The sequence below is a fragment of the Ostrinia nubilalis genome, chromosome 11 (assembly GCF_963855985.1).
Source record: "Ostrinia nubilalis chromosome 11, ilOstNubi1.1, whole genome shotgun sequence".
Lineage (NCBI taxonomy): Eukaryota > Metazoa > Arthropoda > Insecta > Lepidoptera > Crambidae > Ostrinia > Ostrinia nubilalis.
Window position 1 is genome coordinate 13,032,341 of NC_087098.1, and position 21,095 is coordinate 13,053,435.

At 34.7% G+C, this 21,095-nt stretch overlaps 1 protein-coding gene across 1 annotated transcript in view; it reads left to right on the forward strand.

The window, feature by feature from the left end:
* Window positions 1-2,491: 2,491 nt before the first annotated feature.
* The window catches only part of LOC135076296 (octopamine receptor), a 42,372-nt gene continuing 23,768 nt past the window's right edge, over window positions 2,492-21,095 (forward strand). Inside the window, exon 1 of the mRNA XM_063970781.1 lies at window positions 2,492-2,723. The gene's annotated coding sequence lies outside the window, so the exon portion shown is untranslated. The remainder of the gene's footprint in view (window positions 2,724-21,095) is intronic.

The following is a 21,095-nucleotide window of genomic DNA, read 5'->3' on the forward strand; positions in this document are numbered from 1 at the left end:
TTGGTTAGTCGGTCAAGCCGTTCTTGAGTTTTAGTGGAACGAACAGCTATTGATTATGTTATATAGATTTAAAGTAAGTCTCTATACCAACGGCAAACAAAAGTTACTTTTCTATTATTTAATTTTGCATGATTTAAAACTTCTTTCAAAGTTTTTCCGCTGAGAAATACATATTTGCTTAACCCACAAAGAAATGAGGGAAGACAAAGTGTAATCTTATGTTTCTTATCGTATTCTTAATGAATTCGTTGAATTGAAAAGATTTCATTATTTCGCAGAATTTTTTGGTTCTTTAGAAATGTTTGATAGGTAGGCTGCTGATAAACTTACAATATAAAAATGTGCTGTGCTTTTACATTTTGTACATTTTCATAATGTACATTTGTAATGTCTTCATTTTATTCTTTGACCTGTCAACTAAATTGAGTTCTTTTCCTTGAACTTAATCCCATACTTATCTTGTTGGTAATATTTTTTCACTCTGTTGAATTTCTCTCTCTATATGATAGAAAGCAGCATTTCATTTCCTTATCGAAATTTATGAAGGTATATAAATATCAGATTGACAGGTTCTCCCAAAAGGCCAAAATGGTAAAGGGTTAAAAGGGTTTAGATTAAGTAATATTGAACTCCAATAAAATTCGATGGGATTTGAATTACTGGCATTTTCGCAAATAAAGTATTCTCCTAAATTTAAACTTATGAGAACGCATTTACATAAAAAGATTGATGTAAATCCTATTTCGTAAAAATATATACTCAATCTAACACTAAATCGTTTAGAATAGCGACGTGAAATTCTTTGAAAGTAGATATACTTATGAGTATTTTGAATTATGACGTGAATGTATTTAATTTTCATATAGAGTAACTCAAAGGCAAGTAGACCCGCGTTGGTGTACCTAGTTTTAACTTTTAGTAAAATTGACTGTTAAAAGTTTGCCTTCATATACAATTCATAAGCTATGATGTAATATTTTTTTCTATTTATTTATTTATTAACACCAACAAGATAGGTATACACCATTAGACACATTTTGAAAAAACACATCAGTCAAATAAAACCGACGAACATCAGCTCTCTTTCAAGATTATAGTACCCAACTAACGTTAAAAATAATTCCATGAATACCAAATTCAGCCTTATCAAAAAACTGTTTTAGCCCTACTTTATAAATAATGGACAAAATTGAAAGATAATTTGCCAGATGTTCTCTAGTTAAAACGTCTAGACGTCATTTTTTATACTTTAATCTATTTTAACATCTATTCTTGGATAATGGACTAGATATAGATTAGATAGGACTGGAAGGCTCTGTCAACAAGCTTTGTAAAGTGTGAGTAGTGCTTACGAGAAATGATGAAACATTTTTTACACAGGTTTCTACTAGACTATTTGACTGTAGTATTAGATTGCTTTTTGTTTTTGAAAGCGTTAATTATATTTAATCTATTCTAATGTAGTTTTAATAATATAGTTGAATATACAATATATAGTTTTATGTACAAGTGAAGCAACCGTAGCGTAGTTTCTCGTACTAATTTGGGTCTATTATCAATTTTGCTCATGCTGGCTCGCTTGCGTGAGAAGGATGGAAAAATTTGAAGCTTTTTGAGAATAAACATTGATATTTTGGATATTTTTTTTATTTTATAACTATTAATATCTTATAGGCAGTGACTCCAATCTGACCGACTAATCTGAATTGACGTCATTCTGTTCTGAAAATACGTCACGTCGAAATTTATTACATCAAAAATTAATTAGTTAAGCGCGTGTTTAATCGTGTGTAAGCAATGTTGTACGCATGGATTTTATATAGCGAACCAATGAGCTCGATATAAATTAATTGGATTGACATACCGGAATGATAAATCCTTTTCAATTTATTATTCATAAGATAAAATATAGATTTTTTCCCTCTGCCTTCAAGAGGCGTAAACATAAATTGTATGTATGTTTTTAATTTCAAAGAACATTAGTAATTGGTAGATATGTATTACAATCAATATTTCCATTAGCCCCTCTAACTCAGATAAATATGTGTATTATGGTCGTGTTAAGAATAGGTTCAACATAATTCACCAGCGGTTAACAGATATCAAACTACCGACCCTTGAATCGGCAGCCGACTCTGACATCGTTTCGTTATTATCACCTTTCCGTCGTAGTGACTGTAGTTATTATGAGAATAGATATGTAAGTATCAAATTAAATACAAAGCAGCACATATTCATGAGGATAAACTGATAAATTATTTCAATGAAAATGCGTAATAGGAATGTCACGGCGACTAACCGAGCGAGTGAAATATCACAAAAATTAAGAAAAAAGGAATTCCCACCATCATTCTTTATGTTACTCTTTTATAATAGTTCTTATTGCTTTGAGATAAGATGCATTACAGACAAGTTTGGCTCGCGCGTACTACGGCGTAGCTCGTAGCTGTAGCACCAGTAGATGGCTGGCCGCTACGACGGGCGCCCGCTACGCGACTACGAGCCGATGCTACGGAACTCAGGTCAACTTCGAACGATGTTGTATTGAAGTGAAAGTGGAACTTTCTTTTATTTAAAGAAAAATACTATTATGAAAAATATTTGTAGTTATTATCTAAGCATTAGGAACAATTTTGGATTTATGTGATATTTTTGTGAGCATAAAATTGGAAAAATTGGGAAAACATGAGAGAAAGTCTTCACAAGCTGATAGAAGTGTGTGGGTAAGTGTATTGTTTAGTTTAAAAATAATTTTCTGTTCGTAAATCTTATAAAGTAAACTAAAAAAATATGAGTGGTCGATGAGGGCAAACGTTTGTGCAGATTAAAAATAGATGGAGCTATTTATAAATATTTTTTGCAATGGAATTTAATACTACGTAAAGCTACAATCTTATTTTATGTACATGTTTTTTAGAGTATTTATTTTAGGCTACCATTTTTAAAGAGTCGTCATTATTCAAGAATGTCGTTTAGGGTTTTAATTTTCATTCGGGAAGTTACTAAGACTAAAAATATTTAATGAAATTTTATTCACAGTTTTTAATTTTATAGCAAAAACGTTCATGATTAAAACTTCTTAGGTTAATAAAGACTTGATGAAGTGATACTGGTGAAGTGATATTATATGGTGATTTGAAAAGTCAACGATTTTAATTTTGAATGCGCCTTATGTCTCATGGACAAACAAATGGAGTAAAACTAACATAATATTTATTCGACAAAAATTTTGACTTTTAGTAATTCAAGCGCCTCAAACATTTTAAAGTAAAAGAAAATAGTGCCCAAAGGAAAAAAGCCACTTCGTTTGAAAACTAGGCCTCCATTTCAGCTCAGTAGGTCGTCTGAAACGGTTCTCGACTCTGCTTAAGTCCAACAAAAAGCATTGTAATATTTCACCGCTAATGGCGCTGTTATTGTCGCAAATATTTGTACACAGGTACTTGTTTTCTGTTGCTATTATAATGTACTAACATTACAAGCTACTAAGCTTCGGATTGATTTTACGTGCCAAGTGATTTTAACGATTAGTCGTACTAAAACTAGTGTTCCAAACAGTAAAATGTATTTTTTTTTCATAATAAATATTGTTGATGATAATAGAGACGAAAACTCTGATTGAGTCTATATTTATCATATTAAACTTATTGATAGTTTTTACTAGCGCAGACTATATTACTCAATAGGACTAGTTTTAAAGGTTACCAGAAAGATTATATTTCTGTGCACATTAATAACCATTTCATTGGTCTTTTTTTATACTTTATTAAGAATAATAATAATAAACAAATTGTGACAGTAATACCTGAATTAGGAAAATTCCTGTTGCTCAGGATATTAACCCTCCACCCCATACAAGAAGTATTAAAGTTTAAATAAGAATAAAAATCAAAATGGCTTCCATAAAATGTCTCTAAAATAAAGAACTAGATTAAGATAATTTTAATACTCATAAAAGACTTAACGATAAACCTGTGGACGACAACAATCATAAAAGTTGTTTTGATCTTAATTGGAAATTTAAACTCAATACTATTTTGAGCCAATATTATTAATTTTACTTGTTCCAATTTTCTTTTCAACTTATTACTTAGGTACTTGGTGTTTTCATTAAAAATATTTTGTGAACAGAATAAACTCTAAGAATAAATTAAAACCGAAGTTTGATGCCGATTTACTAAAAACAAACGCAGAGTCAAAAGCCGCAGTAATTAAAAGCTTTTAATTTAAGGTTCTTAAATAATGTAAACGTAATAACTCAAAGTCATATTATTTAAAATAAATTTTAATAAGTAGTTACGAAAAAAGATATCACAATAAAAAGTTCTTGTTGGTCAAAATTATTTTGTATCTCATAAGTTGAGTTGCACCATCTAACTTTAACCGTAACTATAACGAGAACGGTGCTTTTTGTATGGAGTTGGACAGATTTTTTACGTGTTTTAATGTTAAAATAAGATGGTGCAACCCAGCCTTAATAAATAAACTTATCGGCTCATAAAAGATGTACGTACACGGAAAATTATGTACGCACAAATCTTGTTTGATGACACACAACAACTCCCATAACGTCAAACCTTGCTTCCTGGCTTTATAGGTAAAAGTTTCACAATTCCTTGTAACTTCTGAATCGACAACTTTATGAACATCCGAAGAAATTCGCACGCAAATAATAATATTCATTTATCAATCATAATAACAAGAATTGACGGCGAGAATTTGGTACAGGCGGCATATCATAGTATATTTTTTTGTTGCGAAATAGCTCCTGTTACGTACTAAATAAGATGCCACAGTGGTAAGCTTGATGTGCTGACGTCCGCACTATGACTTATGGTCGTGACCGCGTCCCTCCTAATGACGATTTATTGAGGTAAATGATTTGGTTATTACATCACACTCAGTTTATGGGCGTAAATGTTTGCTGTTATTAAGTGATGTTGATATCATAGTTTAGGGTAAACATTCAACAACAAAATATACCTTTTAGAACATTTTTTCTTAAAAGTTTGAAAACATCTACAATGGCTTTCTCGGCAATCTGGCAATCGAAACAAAGTATCAAACACATTCGCTTAAATAGCTTAGCCAGCGCTTTGTTAAATTAGCACAAATAGCGTTATGTTTATGATTTAACATTAGCTTATTTTATACAATGATCCAACACCAATCAATACCGACTTCTAGCCTTTCGAATCATCAATATCCCGGGCGAAGTTCCCAATCCGTACAGAAATGCCAGTAGCCATCAAGTCACTTGATTCCAATATTGCAACGGAACAAACACAGCCACCGAAATCGCAAAATCCACCACACGACGGCTGAGTCACCATTACATATAGAGGAAAATTGCATGGCCTGTCAATAACAGTTCTACGCAACATAATGGATTTTAATAGTAGTAGTAGGTACCTATTGCTTTGGTTATGCAATTCGAAAAATTTGCGTTTGTTGTAAAAATATCTGTTTATTTTAATAATTTGTAAATAAAAAACTCGGATTACTAAATATTTGTTGCTAACTTTATTTACTGTTTAGTAACAGCGCGCTTGCAAATCAATATTGAAAATGAGTAAAAACGATACAAAATGACAAATACGAGTTGTTGGGAATGTAACAAGCGCAGTTTTCAGAACTAAAATTTCGTAGAATTTAATTTGGATAAATGTCAACATCAAGACCTTTCTGCCTTTTGTCTTCATTTTATGTCATAACTAATATACTTATGTTAGCGAATTAACGAAATTATAAAAGCTAAAATGTCACATTACCTGTATCGCTTAAACCGATTTAACAAAAGGTCAAGTTCATGTTCCTAATGAAAATTGTATTACCTCTAACAAAATGATTAATTAAACGTTATTCTAAAATCTTTTATGCTTTAGTACGAAGGAAATTAATTGCTTTAAGGTTTTAACCGGCGCAAAGGTCGAAGTTTAAAGTCAAATGGGATTCAATTAACAATTAAAGCTTGAACAAAGGATGATTAAATAGTTTAAGGTTTCAGGGTAGTTATCACAGTTTAGGTACGTTTTCGGGTGCTAAGTTAACTTTATAAAATCAAGAAAAATTTCCACCATTGAAGAAATTTTGTATCAAAGTCAACGTTTTTCCGAAGAAAAGGGGAATCAGACAATATATTTCACAATCCCATTTTACCTCTAAGCAAACCTTTGATCATTTAAGTATGTGACTCGCGAATTCTTTTTAAGGTTTTGTTCCATGTTTCTTGGGAAAATTATTACTTTTTCAATGCTGTCTGCAGCTTTTTTTGTATATCTGAACAATTCATTACATAAATTTTAAACATAATGTAGAGTCACTCAAATCAAATCGTACTCTGTGTCTAACCTATTTCTGAAATGTGTTAACTGGATCGTACACGTGTAGATCACAATACGTTCCAAGTATTTGCTACCAAATATCATGATAGTTGAATAAGTTTAAATTGATATAGGGTTCAAAACTAACAAACAATTGCCTACTTGATTACACCACGCACCAGCAATTTAAATACGGGTTTAATCAATCACAGACACAGCAAACAGAACTGTTAATCCCATGTAATGACTTCATATCGTTTTGAGGACAGCTTAAATCTAACCCCGTAATACCACATTGTATTGGAGGACCTATTAGACTAAACGATATCTCTAAATTAAGATTTATGTATCTCTTTCGCCCATTGACACCATTAGGCGAGTAAGTGGGACGTATAGAGACGAAATACGGAAATCGCTTTACGGGGTAAAGGTGCAATTCTTTTGGATTCAGACAATGTAATTGGCTACTTACGCCTGCTTCTACGGGGTTTGGTGGATTGGGTCGGTAAAGGTCTTTATTGGATCAATCGATTCACCGTAGAATCGACTTTTGATTCGCTTGGGTGCGTCGCATACTTCAAATATTGCGTATGTAGATGATGAACATCAATAAATTAGATATTGAGATGAAATTCATATTAGCATGATTTTAATATGCAGAACAAGTGAAAAGTCTAACTATAACCAAAATAGTATACTAATATAGTGGTTTTACAAAGAAGTAATTTTGTCAAATTTTACTATGCTCTAACTAAACAAATAGTTTCTTTCTTACAAAGTTAAAGTTATAATTATAGGCTTGATGTTTCAAGTTGATAAAGTCACTTTTCAAGTTTCTGTTCCACGACACGTTCTTGTGAATGTAAAGGCATTACGACTATAAGAAAACATCTAAGAATGTAAATGAAATGCTTTTAAATCGAGAAAACAGCTTTGTTAGTTGTCCTTAGTAAATAAAGATCAACTATAGAATAACTATAGGTATATTAACATACGGTGAACTTAGCATAAGTAGCGAAATTGTAAGTTCTGGACCATTGCCCGGGGAGATTGCGTCGCCTTGCCACGAAACAATACCGATATATTGAACTAGTCTTGTTGGATGACGTCCAAAGCAATTCCCCTGGTTAGACGATGAGACATTATACGAATTTCCATTACTTGTTTTCATTGGTTTTGTTGGCCTAAATGAATATTAAGAAGGAAACGTATATCTCTAAAGCCTTAGTGAAACAATCTAAATAAGTTAAGCTTACAAGATCTCCATACAGCCGGAAAATCAACAAACAGAGATACTGACTAAAACGACTGGCCATTATGCAGATATAAAAATCCCCTGCCGACCGCAAATATAAACTACGCAAACAGAAAACACCCCCATTTATATAATAAAACGTACGTGAGGAGTTTCTAGATCTGGAATGTTGACTAGTAGGATGAAAAATTGCGTGTATAAAGCCTTCCGGGCGCTGACGTAGGTATGCCGAGATGACGTTTAGAAGGACAGACGACCGCTTTATAATATCCAGGTAGGAGAGCTATCAGCGACTTTTTTTGATCGTTTTATCACTTGTGAGTGGTACTCACTTTAGGGAAAGTTACTCTGTTGGTGAGTTACTATTTCACTCCTTTTGTAAAATAATTGAAACCGTTGTGATTAATTCTGGCATTAGAAATACACTCGACATCAAATAAATCGCACCTCCCGCGACAAGCATTTTGAAACGTATGCTTCCCCACTTCCCACCAATATTGGCACCATTTGAAAGCCTAGTTCTAACCTTCATTTCATTAAAGGAAAGGTTTTTACCCCAAAAATGTATCTTTAGAAGGATCCAGAGTCAATTCTTCAAAAAATAGGTAGTTACGCTAGAGCCAACTTTTATGGCTATAAAACTGTTAAGTTGGGATTAATCGCTATCCATCTGTTAAAGAGGACACGTGAGATCATTATTTGGTTTTATAACCATAAAAATTGGTCTAATTGATCCCATAGGTGGGCCCAAAGTGAGGTATTTTTTCAAGTCACATTTGTGGTATATGTTAATCATTTATTAAGAAATTAAATGTGATTTTCTTTAAGGATATTTATTGGGCTTTCAAATAACACCAATATTGTTGGGGCACTATTATGATTGTGTCAGAAGAAAATCGTTAAAGTTCGCGTCGCGGAAGGTGCGGTTTATTTGATGTTGAGTATAGAAGATATATTATGAGAGTAGACGAAACTTTACATTTAGTCCATCATAGTTAATTTATATTTGTGTAATTTGTACTTACCTATATCTGGACTTTTTCAATGGAAAAGGAATATTTTGGAGTGAATTTATTCTCACGGCAGATATTGTTTGATACGTGATAGTATTGAAACTTTATCTCGTTCGTATTTCGCAAATAATTTTGAATGTCAAATATTGATAGTAAATTCCTCCTTTTGTTATAACTTGTGTTAAATAAATAAATTATGTATTTGTATTTTGGGAATCCCGTTCGCAATATTCAAACTACCTACTTACCTACATCGACTTTATAAAAGCGGATAATACGTAGCCATTAAGGGAAATAGCCAATAGAATTGCGTTAAAACACGCTGTTACACCCGAAAGGTTGTAATATCGAACGTTGCAAAACGTAACGATACACATTTCGGCCGATTAGACCACGAAAAAGCCGTTACGTGACACGCGGAGGAGCGTAAAATGTGGGTAGACCGAAACCTCGACGGGTTGAACGCTAAATTATTGGCATTCAAAATTGGAAGACGCGACAGAGATGGATGGGGGCCGGTGAGACCCCGAAGGTTCGCAGATAATCGAAGAGGTCGGGGAAAAACTTTGACCATATTTCTACAATGGACGTTATGTTTTCAGCGAACAAATGGCATGTTGATTTGAAATAAATTCTCGCTTGCTTAGCTTTAATTAATGATGTTTTGAGGGAAAAGTCAGGCAAATATTAAATTTCACTGCGAATATAGGTACTCGCATTACCGATTTGTTTGGAGTTTCGTAAAAAATATCCGAGTTTTAAAGTATCTGCCAAATACACATTTCATTTTCATTTTTTCACAAATAAAGGGTTTAAAAGAGAATGAATTTTTAATAAACCTTTTATTCTCTTGTCGTTGCGTAAAAAGTCAATAGCGACTTTCCATAAAAGGAGCAAATCACATCTTACAAGCGCCTAACCCTAAAAAAACACTTCGACAAAAGAAACAACCTCGCGTCCAAAATACGAATTGATTTTGCTTAAAATGCAAATATTGCTGACTCAGAAAACAGCCGGGCCTCAAGTCGTGGTCCCCAAGGATCGGGACAAAGGCTTTTGTACACAAAATATGCGAATCGAGGTGGCCATTCATATTTTTGTGGGAAATGTGATTAATTATTCAACGTTCTAAGTTTGAACTTGGGGTGAGGACGCGTGACTTTTTCGCGAAAAATAAAAAATAAGATGAATTAAAATTTTTCGAGTGGTCACTTGAAGATTTTTGTATAAAATAAATTGTATTATCCGTTTTTATGTATATTTAAATATTCACAGACAAAAAGATTTATGAATTTATAAAGATTTTGACATTTTACGTATGTACTTAATTACATTTAGGCAGCCTTATCCATGCTTTTACAGACAACTTGGTTATAGTTGTTTTAGAGATTATTTAGAAGATACATCGGGCTATAAATCTCTAAACAATAAGATTCAATTTTCTTCTTAGCTATTATTCAATTTACAACTCGACAGAAATGCTCTCTAAGACGAACCTTGTTAAATGATTTTGAAATAAAATATAGTAACGACAAAGATTAAATTAAGGACACGTCTTTCACAAAAACAAAGGACAGCTTAGAACAGGAATAACGCTTTTTATGACGAAAACGAATTACGTACGTGATCAACAAACAATAGAGCTCATTAACTGGAAAGGACCTTAGTCATAAAAAAGATATAGTCAGTAAGCTGACACTAGAGGTCGTGGCGGTGATTTTGGAAATAACATTAACACAAAAGATACGGTTAATGATTTGCATGTGCAAATTGTAAGATCTTCGTTTTTTCCAACGCGGAGAGACATAAGCATATGCATGCATATGTTAATGTATTGTGTAAAGTTCACGGGTTGCTTACATTATAATATTATGCATGCTGTGGTTATCGTTTGTGTGGGAGCAGTTAGCTAGAGACCTTTGGCTTAATTTTTTAATTGTGTTTAATACTGTCTAAATCTCATGTTGATAGCCCAATAAAAAAATTAATAAATAAAAATAAAAAAAATAAAAAAAAAATATCCGAAATATTTTGATAAGTTTTATTGAAAATCTGACATTTTTATAATAAAAAATATATATTAACATATTTTTACCACTTTTAACAAAGTCAATATTCAGTAACTGAAAAATACTTTATAGTTTGTTTTGTTTTAGAAGCAGCAAATGCTGCTGCTAGATTAGAAAAATAATTTACGGTGCATTGAAAATTTATGAATGTTTCTGACCCTACTGCATTGTCGTTTAATAAAGGTACTTAAGCTTTTCCGGTGGGTCTTTTTCTAAAGCATTTCCCGGCAAAAATTCGTCGCCCCAAGTGCAATCTCATGCCATATTTAAGGTCTGTTATGGCGTGAAAGAATTGCTCACGCCTGGGAAATGGGTCAGAGAAAGTAGAGGCATCGATCTTGTGGCTGTGGGGCTGGACAGGAAATTAGCCCTTAGAGCCGTGAGGACATCCACACAATGAGGTTCCGGTGTATGGTGTAGTTGACAAGAACTGCGTTCATAAGGTAGCTAGTTATTTCCTTGTGTTACCTCTGTACTACAGAAAAACAGTTCCGTATGTCTTCAATTTTAAAGTTATGGTACCGTAGCCCTTCAAGTCCCGTAAACCGAGACTTTGGGTTTAATGGGCTAACTGCTTATTTAGTTAGACTAATGCCCGTTTTCACCATCAATCCCTAATTTTAAATGACCTCTATGGTTACATATAACAGGAGTTTTGTTTTCATTTGGGAGTAATGGTGAAAACGGGCATAATGCTTTGATAATTATTATGAAGACATTTAAATTCTCAACTGATACGACATTGCAGAGGCTTTCAGTTTGGCTTCTCGTTTTACACATTAGTACTTTGCCACTGTTCCGCTGTCATGACGAATGAGGTGCAGGGTGACCTTTACGTGTAAAGTTGACAGTTATGGAGTCAGTCATTGCTTGACAGAATCACGTGACGCACGAACGTTGCATGTCATTTTCACACAGCGAGGGTTATTTTAGCAAAACATTCAGTTTTGTAATTATGTCCACCTCATAATAATTTTTGGTTTGTTGCCAAGCTTATCTCTCAAACAATCTTTAAATTATAATAATAGTCCAGTCATTTCATAGTTTTACCTGGAAAGTTTTCCGGGAGTCCGTACGAGGTCGCAAAGTTGAAATTCGGAAAGAGCACATCAAAATCCATAGAAATACCAATTTTCAAAACTGCCGAAAAACTTTCCAGGTAACCACGTTAATTTGTACCAAATGACTGGACTATATTAAGGGATTATTATAAAAAAGGTAAAGATAAAAACGTACAAAAAACCATAAGCGAACCCAGTTATTCTTAATATAAGAAGCAAAGTATCGAGAGGTCAGGTGTAGGTAATTATTAAAGGTAATTATTAAATTAATACCTAACTGATAAATAACCTGACTTCGGTAGTCGACCCAAATCGTCCGTCACTTGTCACTTTCGGCTGACGGTGAAGTTCAAGAGTTTATGATCCATGTCTCCTTAACTTTAGGGAGTATCCTTGTAAAACTACTGCCGGAGTGTGGAAGACGTTGATAATTTCGACATCATTTACGTAATTTGATAAATGCTTTGATATGAACATGAGAACTAAGTTTCTACAGCATGTGTTGTTCTTTACAAATAGTTTGTATATGCATTTTGTATTAGGGAGAGCAGTCGCCCGGCAAGCGAAAGGTCGTGGGTTCGATTCCCGCCTTAGGCAGTTCGACTTTTTCAAGTTTTAATTTAAAATTTAGTTTGTATACAATATAAATACAATAATGTTTAGCTGCAAGTTTTCTCGTGTGCTTAGGTAGTGTGCAATAAACTAAAACAAATAATAATACCTAAGTAGGTATGTACTTAATTTTGGACCACTTTTATGACAAAAGTTTGAATTTATTTGTCCCGACAACGCAGTGGTTTTTAACCACTGCGTTGTCGGCTGCCTTCTCGAGACTTGGAAATAATAATATCTACATAGGTATAAGATTTTTTTAATTATTTCCAAATAAGGGCTAGGAGAAAAAAAAGAAGATTATCAATTTACAAAGATGCCTGTTGTAAAACAATAAATGGATCACACTTCCTCTATAAATAACCGGCAACTATTCGACAATTTTACTCCGTATATTATAATTAAGATTGAAACTATAATAGTGTGAACAATTTCCCTCTAAAGCCGCACCTGTGGGATGCCTATTAAGGGCGAGGCTGGTGAAATATTTTGTCAAGTGTTTAAGTTACAGTCAAAATTTATAATAGGTCAAAATTGGTTCTTATCGACGCCCTTGGTCAATATCACTTTTGACTGATTTTTCCAGTCAAAAGTGGTTTTTTGACCAACGACGTTAGTCATAACCACTTTTGACTGCAAACAATCAGTCAAAAGTGCTTTCGCCCGATTTAAAATTTTACCAATCAGTCAGAATTCATACAATATTACGATTAACGGGACTATTCCCACCTCTCTTTCCCACCACTGCAACTCCTGTGTTGCCAGGATCTACAGCTTGACCGCCAATAAAAACCCAACTGATTAGTATATTACGATTAGTGAAAATTACTGGTAAATCATCAATAATGTGTTACAAAACTATTTTAAGAGTTACGTTTATGTGATTTGTGCATACAAAATGAGGACACAGTTTTTTTTTTGGAGTCAAAAGTGGTTTAGGCCGATTATGAGTTTTTGACTGTAACATGTAAAGCTTTGGTAACACGCGAAAATTATGTCCACAAACCTTTGCAAACAAGCATTGTTTTCGTTGGAATATTGACCGGCGTGTTATTCGTTGGGCTGAGTGCTTGGGATATTTATGTTAAGTATCTACGCAGGGTGTTGTTCCCAATGTGTGACATATTTGCGGAAATAGGTATGCGTGTCAATCAACAAAAACAACGTAAACAAAAGGTACTGATTTAGTCTCCAAGGTAATAAGTATGATAACACACCAATATATTAAAATATTTAGGTGTGTTATTATATCTAAATAACATTAAATATGGTTTACAGCTATTAAAAACACCTAAAGCTTTAAAAAAACAAGCGTAAAAGGAATGTATAAAACACGAAACGACACACACGCTACAAGAATCAGTCTTTATTCCAACACTAGCGGCCGCCCGCGACTTCGTACGCGTGGATCCCGTTTTACCCCCTTCATCTATCTTACGCGGTTTAGATTTTTTCATACAAATGTTTTTTCCCGCTAACTCCCGTTCCCGTAGGAATTTTGCAATATCCTGTTGTAACTAAGCTTTAAGTTTACTAAGGTACCTGCATGCCAAATTTTAAGCGTCTAACTTAAGCGGTTTAGATTTTTCATACAAAAGGATTTTCCCGCTAATTCCCGTTCCCGTGGGAATTCCTAAGTATACTATAACCTGCCCAGGAGTACGGAGAATAATTGTACTAAGTTTCGTTAAAATCCGTCGAGTAGTTTTTGTTTCTATAAGGAACATACAGACGGACAGACAGACAGACAGACAGACAAAAATTTTACTGATTGCATTTTTGGCATCAGTATTGTTAGGGATATATTAAGTCCGCTACAGAGCAATAAACACAGTGGTTGGTAGTAACATAATAAATATATTGATATCAAAGCACACGTAGAATATTTACAATAGAGAGTTCGGCACAGCCATTACACAGCTAAAGACAACATCACATTTGAATATAAATGACAGTTCTATCATAGCGGTTCCAGCTAGCCAGCTCTACGTTATACAGCATGAAGGTGCTCATCAACACACCCCCTCAACTCATGCTTTATACAAGGCACTAGAGTACGCGCAACCCTAACCCTTTACTCAGCAAGTGATGCCTTATACGAGGCAAAGGTTTGGTGAAAATATCTGCCAGCATATTTTCAGTTGCCAAATGTTCTAAAGTTATCGACTTATTGTCACGCAGCACATCCCTTATAAAGAAATGCCTAATGTCGATGTGCTTACTTTTCGCGTGATAAACACCGTGATCTTCAGCTAGACAGATAGCAGCCAAGTTATCAGCATGCATGCTTACCTTAGACCAATGGTGAAGACCAAGTTCCTTCAGTAAGCCATTCAAATACACTGCTTCTTTCATAGCTTCCGCTAAACTTACAAATTCAGCCTCACAAGTCGACGTCGCAACGATGCGTTGCTTTTGTGATGCCCATGAGATACCTGCTCCGCCTAAAATGAAAACATAGCCGGTAAAAGATCGTCTATCTGTTTCACAGTTACCCCAATCTGCATCCGCATAACCTTGAATGCACTTACCCATCGGTTTAAATGTTAAACCCTGAGTAATCGTACCTTTTAGGTACCTAAGGATCCGCTTTGCAGCTCTCCAATGAGTTTCCTGAGGATTATCTGAAAATTGTGCGAGTTTTGCCGTCGCGTTTGCGATATCTGGTCTAGTCGCTACGCTCAAGAACATAAGTGCCCCTATGAGTTCTCGGAACGGAAAAGACTTTCCTCCTTCATCCTTCTCTTTGCCACTCATAGCTATCTTTCCCATCTCCATTGGAGTTTGTACAGGACTACAGTCCTCCATGTTAAATCTCTTCAAAATGGTCTTTATATATCTCTCCTGTGACATGTGATATTCATTACCATTTTTCTTTATGTCGATCCCTAGACAAAAGGTTGCTTGACCAAAGTCCTTTAGTTCAAACCTCTTTGCCAGTTCCTGCTTGAATTTATTTATGGTTTCTCTCTTGCGTGAAGCAATTAATATATCATCAACATAGATAACGACAAATAGGTCTGCTCCATTAAGTATCGATCACTTATCACCCCCTGATAGTTATTTTGAAAATATATTTCATGTACAGAATTGACCTCTCTACAGATTTATTATAAGTATAGATGATGTATTGCTGTATACTTATATGCACACTGCACAGGGCTGTTATAGGGCAGAACAAAAAAACATACATTGTCCTTCTCGTAGAGACAGAGAGCTATTCCTTTTCAAAGATGTTTCAAAATTACCTTTTACGAACTAACATTTTATTTACTTTTTTGGTTTATTTGTCACCAAAGCCTCGTTTAAATAACCTCCCGAATGAGTTAGAGAAAGTAAACTAAATTTTGTAGCACGTTGAAGATCAAAGGCTAGTTTAATATCATTCGCTGTCAAAGTAAGCAATGCACAAGTAATTACAAGGTAAACTAATAGGTTTTCTGGACTTCCTTCCCTTTGAGTCTCGTTTTCCAACTTAATTTAAGATGCTTAAAGTTTGTAGCATCAAATTTCTTTTGTGAAATAAACTTGAACGATATTGAGTAAATGAAAGCTATGCGTGTTAGATGTAAGAGTATTACTTTGAGAACCATAAATACATAATAAATACATGAGACATACATAATATGACATGAGAATAAATCATATCCGTCGTTTTCTAAGAAATAAATTAGGACCCTCTAGCTATTTTTGAAGCACTTATTCGGCAATTGACTATCCAACCAGAATTAATTCCAGTAACGATTATAGTAGAGATTTTTCCGAATGCTGACAGAAATAGGCTCGATTCTGGCTAAATTGGAATGCGATATAAACGCCTCGAGGGATCTTCCCACAAAAAAGTCGCTGGAATTTCCAGAGGCGTTACCCAGAACTCCCATGCTCTTAGTATGTGGGTATCTATCACCATTTACCCGATGCTCGATGGCCGCATGGCGTTTCAGCTTTATACGGCTGGGGCGTCAAATAAATTGCTTGCTAAAGCTGGGTTCAGGCAATATCACATGAATACAAATCTTTTTGACTGGCCTTGTAAGGAATATAAACACTACAACTGTGTACAAACAGCGTCATTATTTTATTGCCAAAGTTTACAAGATACAATTTGCTTAAAACTTGCACAGTCGGCACAGATTTGTTGAAACCAAATCACCAACTAAAAAGGGCGATGAACTTATAATTTGTACGTATTCGACGTACAGCTTATAAACTGCTGTGCACGTATTTTGTGGGCACGAGGCTCATCAAATCAAATACTACGGTGTGAATACTGCCTACTACTACTTAATACTACTTGTGTAGTTGAACAAGGCGTTATTTTTAACTAAAATGTTCAGTCTGATGTTCTGTTTTATACGCAGCTTTCAGCATCAGTTTGTATGGAAATATTTTTGTTTATTTTTCTCAATTACTCGTATGTCATATTTTTTTCAGTGTATGTTTTTGCAAATTAAAATTCATGTTTGCCTTTCCCTGATAACTTTTGCACATAAAATTTAACTGCGCATTTTTTAGTTTCACCTACATTTTTGCACTAATTAAATGACATGTTGATTTCGCAGTTAAAGTTGTCGTATACGAGTAGTAATTGACTCGTTTTGTTTGTGCACTTTGTTTTAAAAAACGAGTAACATAATACATTTATATTACTTTTTTTTATGTACGTTTTATCTACTGTAAGTTTTATTTTAACTGTTTATTAATTGTACTTTGCTAATGTTTACGGGTGCCCTCTCAGACGCATAACATTTTTCATCATAATTTAGTTTGGCATAACAGTATTTGCATAAAGTTTTTTCGCATAAACTTTGATATGCATAGTTTTCTAAATGCATAATGATTTCTTAGGCATAATAATAACTTTCTCTAATTTTCAATACCATAATTTAAATAATCATAAATGTAAAGAACATAATTTTTATATACATAAAGTTTGTTTTTAATAAAATACTATAAACATAATGTAATTATTTATAACATTTAAAGTCATAAATATTATCTATAAGAGCAACCGACATTGAAGAGTAAATAATTATGTATTTGTGATGTTGCGAACGATCCTCCTTCCACCTTTATACTCTTTCGGCCTATAGATTTGCAAAAACTAAATTCTCTGTATCATTGTCATTTTTGTTCTTAATTTTTGACCTGTCTCTTAGAAAACTTAAGCTCGTGAAATTACATTCTGTTTGATCTCGAATCCCTCTTATCTATTATAACGCACATATTATACAGTCCACATTTCTTTTACAAACATTAAGCTTGCCTGGTCTGAAATTATGTTGATCCCGACTGGCCGTGGTCTCTTCCACGTGGTACTAGTCTGCCCTATACTAGAGTGTAATTTAAAAGCCGGAGGCGCGGAGGGAGCATGGCATGCCGGGTATATGTTACGCTAGAGCGGAAGGACCGCACTTCCCGCAGCGCCGGAGATAAGGCAATCCTAATGCTTGCTTGCATGCTTGCTTGCTTGCATCCTTGCTTGCATGCATGCTTCCTTGCTGCTTGCTTGCATGCTTGCTTGCTGCTTGCTTGCATGCTTGCTTGCTGCTTGCTTGCATGCTTGCGTGCTTGCTGCTTGATTGCATGCTTGCTGCTTGCTTGCATGCTTGCTTGCTGCTTGCTTGCAGGCTTGCTTGTTTGCATCCTTGCTTGCATGCATGCTTACATGCTTCCTTGCAGCTTGCAGCTTGCTTGCATGCTTGCTGTTTGATTGCATGCTTGCTGCTTGCTTTCATGCTTGTTTGCATGCTTGCTTGTCTATTTATATTTCTTAACATTATGGTATTTTGTATGTTATGAATGGTAATATTTATGGCATTGGTTTAGATGCCAATAAATGTTATGCCTAGAAATCGTTATTAAAAAAACGGGAATACAGAAAAAATATATACTAAAATATTATTATAATAAAAGTGGTTATGGCAAAAAAATATATGCCTTATGATTTATGCTGTATGAACGTTATGCGAAATGATGAGTATGCCAAAAAACTTTATGCACTCTTAAATTATGACAATATTTTTTATGCAACCGAATATGGACCCAATGTTTACAACGTCGGGTCTTGTCTCTTTTGACCGCGCGATGTGCTTGATGAGAGTAGCGCGCCATAATTTACTCAACTTAGAGTGAATAAGGCCGAGAATTCACTGATGATTTTATTTTGTATTTTAATACAGAATCAGAAGCATTTTGTTTATGAGAAGAATTTGGTATTCGTATAAATTATAATCAAAATGTCACTCACGTAGTGACGAAAATTTAAGTTTAATAAAAGCTCCTTTCTCATAAGTGAATCAAAATAAAGCAGGTAAATGTTTCAACAGGTGAGTCATAAGAAATTTCACTTGCTTCGTGTAAAAATACAAAGAGGTTTATCTTCCAGATTAAAAGTGTAAGTAATTAAAATTTCCAGCTCACCTACAACAAACTAGGTGCAAAAGTATTAACTAAAGGGATCAAAAGCTTTGTGCACCCTCCCTAATCCTGGAAGAGTGCACGGTGACATTAATTAAGGCTGCAGTGTGCTTAAAGTAATTTAAAGCCGCCGAGTGCAACTTGATAAGGCAAGGAGATGGATGTGATGCGCTTGCGGGTATGTGAAACTTGTGATGGGATGGGAAGTTTGAGTTATTTAAATTAGTAGAGTGAGCCCCTGAAATGGCAGTTTAGTGAATGTAATTTTGCCTTTTTACCAACGAACACGACTACCCATTTCATCATTATCATCATTTCAGCCATAGGACGTCCACTGCTGATCATAGGCCCCAATGATTTCCACAATAGCCGGTTGGTGCTATGATTACCTATTTACTTTCCAGGTATATTCTCCTGACGTCAATTATACCTATTTATATCTTGCTAACTACTGGTTTAGGAATAAAAACTGGTCTAAAATATTTACTTAATGAGATAGTATGGAGAAAATAGAATTCTCTGTATTAGGTAGCTGAGATGTCGCAGTATTGATGTTATGATAATTAATTTTCGAAATAGTTTGGAGAATTCATTAATATTATTAATGAGTTCATCATCACCATCTTAGACTTTTCCATTTGCGTACAATAGTAATGTATAATAACCAAAACATACTAAACCTTTTAAAAACTTTTTACTAGATCATGCCAATAAGTTTTGATTCAACACTTTTAATATCGCCCGAAGCATCGAAACTTTCGTACGCCATTTATAATCATTACGTCACAGTAAGTAGGCCGATACTGATAACTTGTCGAGGAAGGAAAATAAAAAAGTCAATATAACGTTATTTGGCACAAAATGATAAAGGCAGACACAATGTAGCTTTCAAAACTTTTCAGAGGCAAAACGTGCGAAAGGCTTGCCGCGCACATCGCGTTTTGCGTCGCACTTCCGCTTCCCCCCAACACGGATCTTCACGTACTCTGAAAGGGGAACTTCCGAACTTCCGGAAGGAATGTAAATCTCCGTACCTGCTCTAAATCTTGCCAGTGCAGAGTTTTTAATTTATTACAACCGGGATGTGAAACAAAACGTGAGCACGGAGCGCACGGATTCCTTTGGAAGAGCTTCATAAATAGTGGAAGAGCTTTTTATGCCCTTAGTGACAATTCCATTTTAATTTATAAAGAAAGGGAAAGAAAGTGTCGGGGTATTTCTTAGGCTGGGTTGCACCATCTTACTTCATCTGTAACAAACGTCAAAAATTTGTCAAACTCCATACAAAATACACCGGTTATCGTCATCGTTACCGTTAAAGTTAGGTGGTGCAACTCATCCTTAGTCTGCCGCATGTTATATCCTTTCATTCTTTTAAGAAATCCTCTGCTGCACATGCTCCTAGATACATAGACCTTCTCTCTGATTCGTTCGGAACGTACTCGTAATTATCTTTAGGCTGTTTACATGCTGCCACATACCCATATCATTTCTTTAGATATGTATTTCAAATAGATTAAGGCTCAGAACAGACGGTGAAACGCAACTGTAACGAAACTGCAACTGCTAGTTACTTTTGAGGTGCATCAAAGTTTCTGCTATAGCGTCCGTTGAGAGACCACACATGACGCGATCAGTTTGAAACTTTCAGTTTCATTCATAAGAATCATCAGAAAGTTGCAGTTTCGTTGCAGTTGCGTTTCACCGTCTGTTCTGGGCCTAAGAGAACGATCTCACCCACAAGATGATCACAAATTCATCTCACTCAATGTTCAATCTGTGATCAAACTAGCACGCATTTCTAGTTAAAGCTATGTATGTACTGTCTGAGACGCTCAGATGTTATATGGCATACTAATTCACAACCGTAATCATAACCTCGGCTTTCCTTTAACGACTACAATTTAGTAGAGCGTGTGAATTTTATCAACACATACACACATTAAGGGAATTAAGCGAACATTAATAAACGAGAGGCGTTTGGAGATCCCGTGTTAACGGTAATGATATCCTTAAACAAGTGAACTTTGCGGTTATGTCTGAGATTTTTAATAAATGCAAATGGGCGAGGATGTTTGAAAAAACCGTTTAATTTTATGCGACATAACGTAACGTGACGCCCACATAATATTATTCGTTCGTTCGCTCGTTTCAGCCAAATGAAGTTCACGGCTCGACAAAGGCCTCCCCATAGCCCCCATAATACAAAGAAGTAATTAAAAACATGCTTATGGATGTGATCATTTTTACAAACGGCAACGCACCTGTAACGCCCCTGGGTGTGCGGGTGTCTATGGGCGACGGTAATCACTTACCATCAGGTGATCCGTCTGCTCGTTTGC